This window comes from Cavia porcellus, unplaced genomic scaffold, assembly GCF_034190915.1.
Source record: "Cavia porcellus strain 051 isolate PalLab524CR breed Dunkin Hartley unplaced genomic scaffold, mCavPor4.1 scaffold_1, whole genome shotgun sequence".
NCBI lineage: Eukaryota > Metazoa > Chordata > Mammalia > Rodentia > Caviidae > Cavia > Cavia porcellus.
The window spans coordinates 64,012,822-64,022,981 of record NW_026947484.1 but is presented as its reverse complement, the minus strand read 5'-3'; the positions used below and the strand labels follow the sequence as shown (position 1 = coordinate 64,022,981).

Here is a 10,160-nt window from a genome sequence, read left to right as displayed (position 1 = left end):
TATATGGGTAAAGCCAGTAATTTTTAACCTTAGATTAATTCTTATCCTGCTAAAATGTAGCTTTGGAATCTGATACACAGTGGCTAAATTACAACAAAAAGTAAGTTTTAGACCTAAAATGATATTCTAATTTGCAGTCTAGAAGCTCCCTACTAGGCCACAAATTAATCATGAAGAGCAGGAAGGTACAGATGAATAGTAAATTTAAAAGGCAGAGGTGCACATTTATGATGTACCTCCTCTTCCCCACAATACCAAAAAAGTGTTCCTTCATCTTCTAAATTCTCTTTCAACCTCTCTCTGTCTTTCCCTGTCTCTTCTGTAGATGAACATCTTGTTCATTCCTAGGAAAAAGCAAGTATGTAAATGACCCACTAACAATAAAGAAGAGCGCATTGCGTGCACCACAGCCCTTGCTTGTTAAATACTGGCCCCCTGAGCCACCTGCATCTTACCCCACGTATGTCAGTGCGTCCCTTCCTCAGAGGTTCTGCTCTTCCCTCTGGGCTGGGCTCTGCTTCGTTACCCATGACACATGGGAGCCCCAGAAACCAGAGTCTTTTCACTGGGCAGCGGCAGATAACCACACTCCCGTCTCTGGGTTCTGCATCTGTGGGTTCAAACAATTGCAGACTGGAAAATGTGGGGAAAAAACATCTATGCTGAACATGTACAGATATTTTGGTCACTATTTCCTAAACAATATAGTGTTTATAGCACACTTACAGGAGGGTGTGAGGGGTCACATGCTAGCACTATGCCACTTGCAGATTTGGGGATACAAGGGGGTTCTTGGAGTCAGCCCCTTCCCTGCACACTGAAGGGATCAAAACAGACTCTGGCCAAAAGGAAACTGTGAAGGGTTCCAAATATCTTTCCTTTTAACTGTGACAGAAGAGCTAATGCTTTGATTGCATTTTCTTTATAAGCACTCAGGCTGGGCTAGTCTCCAGGGTCCCTGGCTCCTCCACGTTTGAGCCCTCCTCCCCCTCAGGAAAATAATCAAGACACAGCTTCAATTCTGTGAACTAGAGTCATGAACTTCACCCATGAAGTCTGACTCCTGATCCTTCTCTCATTAAATAAAAACCACGGGAAGCAGTTGTGTTGGACCAGGCTCTCACTCTGACCAAGGACAAAGTCAAAACGGGATCACACAGGCTCCAAAGCACTGTGCCAATGAACCAAAGTTAAATTGCCGTCTGACCTTTGGAGAAATCGGGTAGAGAGACAAAAGCCAAACTTTCCAAAAAAGCCAGTTTAACTCATGGTGCCGGTGAGGTTCTCTCTACTTTATCCGATACCCCAAAAGCTAACCTGATGTTTAAAATGTCAGTTGTTTTCCTATTGTTTCTTTCTCCTGCCCCTTAGGGTTTACAGATAAAGTAACCGTGAAATGACCAGTCCACATCTGTTTATTTCTGCCCTTCCACCTTCTCCATCCCTGGCAGGCAACCTCCAACCTATCATTCATTTTGTTTTATACAATGTAAGGTTCGCTGGTTCTAGAATCAAAAATAAAGCCAATTAACATCTTTAAACTCAAGGTTCATCAGTGTGTCCACTGACATTTTAAACTACTAATTCACTGTGTTCCCCTTCTAGTCACCAACTGCCCGGCCTTCCTCCAGGCCCCACCACAAAATGTGTAAAAAGGGGAAAATACCTTCTCTCACGTGCTGTGGGAACTTCAGTTCTTTGATCACATTCATTGTCAGTGTGCTCAGAAAAAGTAAGCTCCCTTCGTTGTGTATTTAAGGAACACGCTTTCTTTCAAATCTTATTACTGTGCTTGCTGGTACAAGGGCACTGGCCACAGGGAAGCTCTCTGCGAAGACCTCTATTGTGCTGCTGAGTGCAAGAATGCAGGTTTGTCTTCTAAGGGCATGAGTACTGAGGGGTGGTGGTGAGCACAGAGAAACACAGGACAGGAAACTGGCCATCCATCGGTAACAGGCACCAGGAGGGTTAAAAGTGCCACCCACTGTGTGGTATAGAGCAGACTCAGGACTCTGCAGCCCTCAACCTTCCCCAATTCCACTTGCATTTAGGGGACTGCTGGCTGGTCCCCTTGCAAGGAAGTCAGTCCCTGCGACCTCTCACCTGGCTTGTGTCTGTAATTCCGGCACTGTGCAATAAAGCTTCCCACCAAGGAGTAGCCAGAGGAGGAATGACCCAGTAGAAATTTCACTTCCCAACCAAGAGGACATTTCAATTTCTAGGAAATCAGTTGAGCTTCTATTAAAAACAATGACACAGCTCTGTTCTTTCTGCAAATAGGCTGCTTCCTGTTGGAAAGCAGGAAGCTGCCTTCCTGCAGCCTGCAGAGGAGCCCTGATTTATCTTCCCCTCCTGGACCAAGAATCCTGAAAGGTCAGGCCATTAAAGATTTATGCTTTGTTTCATAAGATTGCTCAGGGAGAGACTCTTTTCCTCTCTTGTTTATTGTTTATCCTCTCCCAGCCTGTCATCCATTTTTCTACCAAAACTAGACCACAGGAGGGGAAATGGGAAAATGTCCCCTAATCAGAGGCCTGGAGCTCGCCATTCCCCCTCAGCAGGATGCTAGCACGCATGAGGACAACCAACCTCCCGTGCCAGGCGCCATGACCCACCCAGCGCAGGGCGCACACATAGGTGCACCCTGTAAATCTTCCTTAACCTCCGTTCTGAACTGGTACTTATTTATTTTTCTAGGCAGATAGATCTGGCTCTCTCTGGCCCCACAAACTGATCTGTAACTGTCTACGCTCGTAACCTGCAGCAATCTGCAACACAGTCAGCCTGCCTGATCTCAGAGCCCTAAGGCCTTTTCACTGACCAGATTCCTGTCTTGAGCTACCCAGAGTCTTTTCTCTGAGTACACCCCATGTCTCACACCTCAGAGCACCGAAGAGGACGAAGGCTCAGGGAGCTGCTCTCTGGCTCTCTGGGTGTACTCTTTAATGCTTAGGGTCACTGATATGGCCATACCTGGAGAGACCACTAGTCTACATACTGGTACTGTGCCTAAGGAGGAAAATATTGAGCTTACAAGTGTTTAACCAAAGTATAGCTTATCAACTATATTTGCTTTCCCCAAATCTGTTTTCTCTTATTTTTTAAACAGATTTTTTTTTTTTTTTTTTTTTTTTTTGGTAGCAGGGTTGAACTCACAACTTCACGCTAACCAGGTAGGTGCTTGAGTGGCTGAGTTAAATCTCAAACCACCTTAAACAGTACTCTTTTGACTCTGGGAATGGACCTAAGAATGCATCAGAAAGCTTTGACTGTTTTTCTGCTTCCTCCTCACTTGCAGGCAGTCTCCACCTACTGCTCCGCTCACCACAGCCTCCTGCCAATGACTGTGACAGCCTTGACAGTGATCTCTCCCCACCACCTCCTGCTGCCTCCACAACTCAGGGATCTTAATGTAGAGCCTTTCTCGGAGACCATCAAGGCCCACCATCCTCTCTTTTTCAGAGGAAGCCCCATCTTGGAAAGCCATCGCCCTGGCCGCTCATGTCCTTAGCTTCCCACCCTGCCACTGCTGGCTCAGTGACCCTGCACCTGCTGGCAGGGATAAGGAACCTGACACTGATAAATTAAAGAAAGGGCTTTGGCTCCCAGTGCGTAGAGGTTCCAGACTATAGATGGCCGGCTCTCTCTCAGGCAGGACAGCGTGACGGAGGGGCAACGCAGAGGAGGAACCACTCATGGCAAGGCAAGCAGGAAGCAGCAGTGATTCAGGGAGGAGTGGAGATGGGCAGTATCCTGCCAGGTCAGACCCACAGGACCCCCTCTTCCCACCAGTGTCACACCCCCGCCATAAACCCATTAGTGACTGATCCAGCATCACCCCCAAGTCCCCACCTGTGAGTCCCCGAGGCCCTGGGGGACACCCAGCACATAGCACCTCCCACAACCTGTCACACCTCCATGCATTCATTTCAGAGTTCTCTCCTTCCCTAACTCAGAGCATCAACAAGAACTCCTTTTTTAAGATCCATTCAAATATCTTCTCCACAGAGCATCCCTCAACATCACCAAAAATAATGAGTCCTCCTCTTTTCTCCTCCTGAGCCCTCTTTATTCATTCTGCTAGAGAGCAGCAAACGCCCCTGCACTGTGCAGTTACCAAACACTTCTTATTTCATCAATGCCAAGTCACGAACTTGCGACACCCGAGCATCTTATTTATGTCTCTTTCCCTCAGAATGGGCCTAGTTTGAGCTACTGAATCCAGAATGCCCTAGTTAGCTGTAGGAGCAGACAAATAATTTAATTAAGGCTGCAAAAGTACTTGGCTTTGCAGAGAATTGCTTGAGAAGAATTATGTAGATATAGACTATAATACTTTCTAAAGGCTTATAATACAGACCCTTAAGTCTGAACTGAAGTGCATCCTTCCGCGTAACATCTCTTTCTAGCCTTATAATCTTGTAATATTTAAACATTTTAATATCAGGACTTAAATTTCTGCACGTTGCAATGACCATGTAGGGGTTGGCTGCTACATTCCAGGATTTCTAACATCTCGTGACTATTCTCAGTGACAGCATCTACTTCTCCCAGAACTTAGTGCTCTGTTTGTCTGTGCTCTGTCTATATAGTCCACGGTGACTTCTCCATACAGTTCTGGGTCTTGTTCTAACGAAGGCAGTGGTATGTGACACAGTCCAAATAAGAATCTCTCCTGAAATTTGAATTTGGCCCTCAGATAAAAATACCTGTAAGTTTTGAAGTCTATCCACTTGCATAGACATGCAGAACAGTTTACAAACTTCTGGCTACTTAGATACAAGATGCTGTTCTTATATTTTTCTTTTGAGCCAAATTTTGCAGAATTCCTGTTACTTCTATAAGGTATACAACATTCTTTTAATGTTCATTTTTTGTTTTTGTTTCTGGGGGTTGAACGCCAGACAGGCACTTAAACTGCTGAGCTAAAACCCCAGCTCCTAATGTTCATTTATTCATTCAGATTATCCAAGCTGGTTTTTAGGGTTAGTCCAAAGGAAGTCCAGAAGTGTCCTCTGATTAATAAAAGTGGATTAGCCCTGCTCACTACAGCTGATATGCAAAGTTCTGTGGCACACTCATAGGGGTTTGTAGATGGCTAATCCCCTCCTCACATCCCTCCTCCTTCCCCAGGCTCCTCTCCATCTCTGTAGAGTCTACCACCCTGTTTCTTTACAGGGCTGTTTATTTTACTCTACAATTTGTTTAAAATGAATGAATGCTGGGGAGTACGTGGGGGAAAAGAAACTCACATTGTTGGTGAGACAGTAAGCTAGTACAACCAATTTGGAAACCAGTATGGAAATTTCTCAAAAAAGAAAAACTAGAAATTCCATTTGACCCAGGCAAACTTCTCCTCAGTATCTTTCCAGAAGGGCTAAAATCGCTATTTGCAGATATGCACATTCCCATCTACAAATCACGGTCACCAAGTCTTGGAAGCAGTTTTATGTTCATCAGTAGATGAATGGGTGAAGAAAATGTGGTATTTATACACAAGGGATCACTGCTTAGCCACAATGAAGAGTAAGGTTAAATTTGACTCATTTGTACAAAAATAATGAACTTGACACCATATTGCTAAATGGAATAAATCAATCACAAAAGGTTAAAAACTACCGCGTTGTTTCTCTCTGTCTAACTCCATCGTAAGGTGAGGTACATCTATATAGTCTGCCATGGGGCTGGGTAACGTTGATTCACCTACCCAGCTCCTGTAAATCTTCTTTTCCTCCCACCACAGGAGTGGTCTCACACTGAGGAAGTCAGGCAGTAAGAATGTACAGTACGTTTAGCTAAATATGAACTTTATGAGCCAATCAGAAGAGACCACAGCTCCACAGCGCCCATGAAGCTCCCAATTTGCATGCTCATGGGAGCCCCCTCCGGCCGTCACGCAACTCCATCCCATCCTGACCTTGTTCTCTCCTGGAATACAATTTATCCCACACCTCTCTCCACACTTCTTTCCAAGTGGAAATCACCAAAGCCACTTACTATTTTATGCCTGATAACTTGTACTTTATTTGCGTAAACATTTCTCTATAAATTATCATGAAAAGTGAAGCTTGTTGTCAGGACAACCAAGAAGAAAAATCTCTAATGTTGTATTGTTGTCAAATTACTGACTTGTTCTGTGCTTTTGCCCTTGTGTTTGCAAAAATAAATCCTTCTGCCAAAAGGAGTTTCTTGTTTTATTTCATGGTTTCCTACTAGCCTATCATAGTTCCTCTGAACCTATTGAATTTAAACACAGTATACTAGTACATCTAGACTAAACCTAAGACATTCACATTTTCTCTGTAACTGATTTTTCTTCTAATCTTACCATCCAACCTAAGTCATTATGTTCATAATAGCAAATTCTTCTATTAGCAAACTTCAGATCAAATTCATGTGCTCTTACAAATTACAGGTGGGACTGTGACAAATACATTAAAATTTCCTGTGTGTCAGCATTCTCATCTATAAAATGGAGCTAATAATTATCACAGTCTCATAGGAGTGTCATTAGAACTAAAGGAATTAGTGCATATAAAGTTCATAACACATGATCTGGTACATACCAAATCCTCAATGAATAACAATCTTCATGGAAGTTGTGGTCACGATGATATGATTGCTGACAATTCAGTAATTGTAATGATAGTTTTGATAGAATCATTTAGAAATTTAATAGAGAAGAGATTAACTATAGTTTACTGAAAATGTTTTCTTAGTCTACAAACCAAGAAAAGTGACGAGATTTAAGAAGAGCAGATGACAGTCAGAGGCAAGAAGTTTTCTTCAGTGTGAAGTGAACATCAGTCTCATGAAAAGTTTCTACAGTAGAGAAGAGACTCCTATGAAATGGGGAAATTCCTCTGAAGAGGAGCGCGGCACCCTCACCTGACCTTCTGTCCATTCTAGGACATCAGTTACCCTTCAGTATGGGTCTTTGACATAACATTTCCATAGAGTTTGATATTTTTCTGTTCATGTTCTACTCCACTGCGACCTAAGAGTAAAATATATCATAAAAATCATGGTTAACAGATCTGTTTTGGGCATTGTTTTCAAGATGCAGAGATCCGAAGTCAAGTTAAGAGAAGCACTCAAGAATAAGAGGCCTGAGGCATAGGCTCTAGTATAAACTTTATTGCTCACTTCCTTTATGCCTTTAAATAAATTCCTTAACTTCTTGTGACCTCTGTACTTTCAAATGATGACTCACGTTTAATTAAGCTTGCGAATGCTTCCTTCAGAGTTACAATGAATCAGAAGATTGGCTGTGCTTCCCAATTTCGGTAGTGTTGCTATTCTTGATCTGTGCACAAAAAGCTGACAGTTAATTCCCAAAATGGTAATACTTTAAAAGAGTTGTCTACTAATGTGCAGGAAACAAGCTTCTTAAGCCCAAGTATGGAAACTGGACTTAAGAATACACAAGTAGACCATTTAATTGAAAATGTTCTTCTCTTTCTTGTGAAAGAAACCTGAAAAATTGTAACATTCTATAGTCAAAATGCAGTCTTGAGACTGCAGATCAGATGTAGAATTAGCAAAGTTAGAAAGACTAAGGAAGGAGACAGGCTGGAATCAAGAGAAGACAGAAAAGCCTGAAAACAAAATGATCCATTTCTTTTCACTCAAATAGAGCTCTTCTGGTTAGCAAGCTGACATCATGCCTACACCGGCCTGAGAATCAGTCTTGGGACCTAGCTTTGATGTCCAATATGGTAGGTGGGGACTCCCAGCCTCTGGGATGTGTCAAAGCAGCTGCGAAGACTCTCGGCTGGGAAGAGGAGGATGGATGCAGGTAGAGGGAAAGCACCACGCAGCACAATTTTCAGACTTCGAAGAGACAAGAGAAATAGCTACCATAAAGATGATGAAATTAAGTGGCTATCGCTAAGTACCATTGATTTTTTTGAAAAAGAAAATGACATGCTCAGTTCGCTCAATAATTTAAAGCAATGTGTGAGTGTCGGCCTCCCTGGCAGCATTTTAAAGCAAAATTCTCCTCTCTTAAAGTCAGAGGGGAGAAATAGCTGAAGACTAGAGAGAAGACTTAAATGCGACATGTTCTGAACTTCTGAGAATTCTTGGCCCAAATAAAGGCCTTATTATACTGCTGGGCTCCAAGAGGGAAGACGGGGTCTTGGAATTGGAGTCAGGTGAATGCACTGGTGAACCTGCACCTTGGATTTCTCTGAACCAACTAGGCTAAATACAGCTCTCTTTTTTGGAAGACAAACTATTCCCACTCTGTTGAAGATATGCAAAGGTCTCAATGAAGGCAGGCACCAAGCAGAAGAGAATTTGCTTTCTTACCTCCTCAGCACTGGCCCCTTCATAATGGTCAAATCTAAGCGCTGGCAGTCAGCAGAAGCGATGGACGTGGTAAGGGACTAGCAGAGTATGCACAGAGGCTGCTACAGGCCTGGGTCACACTTCGGCCAGAATGAAGAGAACATACCTGGGACTGAATTTCTAGGGTGCTGAACCATAGGGCACTGATAACAATGTGAGGAATGCCCTTGTAATTCAGTATGTGACTCCTTGGTAAACTGGTAAGTGATGCTGCTAGAACACTGTTCGGTGACTCTTAGGAACTGGAAAAGTTACCAGTTGGTGTTAAACCAAGCAAAGAGGGTAGAACTGCCATGGCAAGCTAGAAGGGGCTCTAGAGTAACAAAATAAAATGGCCCGGCCACGGAGGACTGGGACACCCTCCCATTGAATACCCGACAGCTGTTTGTGTCTGTTAGGATGGACTGCAGCACCCTCCATTCATTAAAGCAGTGAGAGCACTAGGCATTGCCACTAAGCTTGGCAGTGCCTGTCCTCTGCAGGCTGAGCTCCTGTGGGAGTGGTGCCTTTATAAGACTGAGTTCTCTGGATATCATGAAGTAGGGTTATCAAAGTCAGATGGCAAAAATCAAGGTAAAATTTACAACCATCTGTAGAGTCAGCTTGTAATTCATGGTGTTTGTTACTAGAAATAAGATAAGTGGGCAGCCAGCAAGAGTAATGTTAGCCATATATATATTTAAAGAAGTCAAGTGGGAGGGTGGAGATTTTCCTACCCAATGGAGAGTGAGAGAGTGATACACTTGTGCTGAGTTTGCAAGTCAGAGCCTGCTTCTAGATGTGGAACTCATTGGCTGAAAGAGCCACCAGGTCCAGAGGATGAAGACCCAGTATGACCTGTAGCCCTTACTCCCCTGCTGAGAATTACAGCTGGTGCTTGTGCAACAACATGGCTGGAGAGGGAATCTCCAGACCCTTCCAGGTTTGTTGGGCACAGACCTGAAGCTTACTCTGATATCAGATGTCTTCATTGCTATTGTTGCTGAGACAAAATGCCTGACGCCCAAAGGTTAGAGAAAAGGTTTTTTCCAGCCGACAGTTTGTAGTGGTTTCAGTCCATATCTGCTGGTTCCAAAGCAGGACAGCATGGCAGAGGAAAATCAGTTCCTAGCGTGGTAGGCAGGAGGCAGCAAGCTTCCTTCTTTCCCCTTTCACTTCATCCAAGCTAAAAACCTATTGATTGGTGCCCACACCTGGGGTGACTCTTCCGTCTCCAGAAAGTCCAAAATGTACTAAACCAATCAGTGAGCGAATCCAGTACCAGACACTCAGGACTCCGCCACCTTCTCAAAGTCCCACCTAGAAGCACATGAGGCCACAGCACCAGGAGACCCAGAGCACCATCTGGCTTTGTCCCCACTGCAGTACATTTGCAGGTGGAGTCCTGGCCCAGCTCTGACTTGCGTGGGGTGGCCTGGTCCATAGAGCCACTCCTTTGGATTTCCCTGACGCTAGGGCGATGGTGCTGAACATACAACACAGGCGCCACAGAGGCTGCTGCTTAGCATTGAATCTCTAATGGACTCGCTGCCACTGTCCTAGAGTACAATTCAAGCAGACATATTCATCAGTGATCCCTTGTCTTCTAAAGCAGGAACAGTTGTAGTAGTAATCCAAGTAGGAGCCCCAAAACTACACCCAGTGTCCCCATCAATTAGAGTAAGTAAAAACAGTGTTTCATCCCAGCACAGAAGCAAGACTTTACCGAGGGACTTAAACCATACAGCGGTAGGATTGCAGTGGGATTGCTTATAGCATTTCTACTTCATTTGCCAGTTCAGCCTCTGCAAAGGCTGGCTGGATCTGCT

At 44.0% G+C, this 10,160-nt stretch overlaps 2 long non-coding RNA genes across 2 annotated transcripts in view; one reads left to right on the top strand and one right to left on the bottom strand.

Annotated features, from left to right (window-relative positions):
* Window positions 1-603, bottom strand: part of LOC134476179 (uncharacterized) — a 73,500-nt gene extending 72,897 nt beyond the window's left edge. The window contains exon 1 of the long non-coding RNA XR_010047745.1: window positions 456-603. This is a non-coding gene — a long non-coding RNA (uncharacterized LOC134476179). The remainder of the gene's footprint in view (window positions 1-455) is intronic.
* The window catches only part of LOC134476177 (uncharacterized), a 7,734-nt gene extending 1,553 nt beyond the window's left edge, over window positions 1-6,181 (top strand). Inside the window, exon 2 of the long non-coding RNA XR_010047744.1 lies at window positions 3,299-6,181. This is a non-coding gene — a long non-coding RNA (uncharacterized LOC134476177). The remainder of the gene's footprint in view (window positions 1-3,298) is intronic.
* The last annotated feature ends 3,979 nt before the right edge of the window (window positions 6,182-10,160 follow it).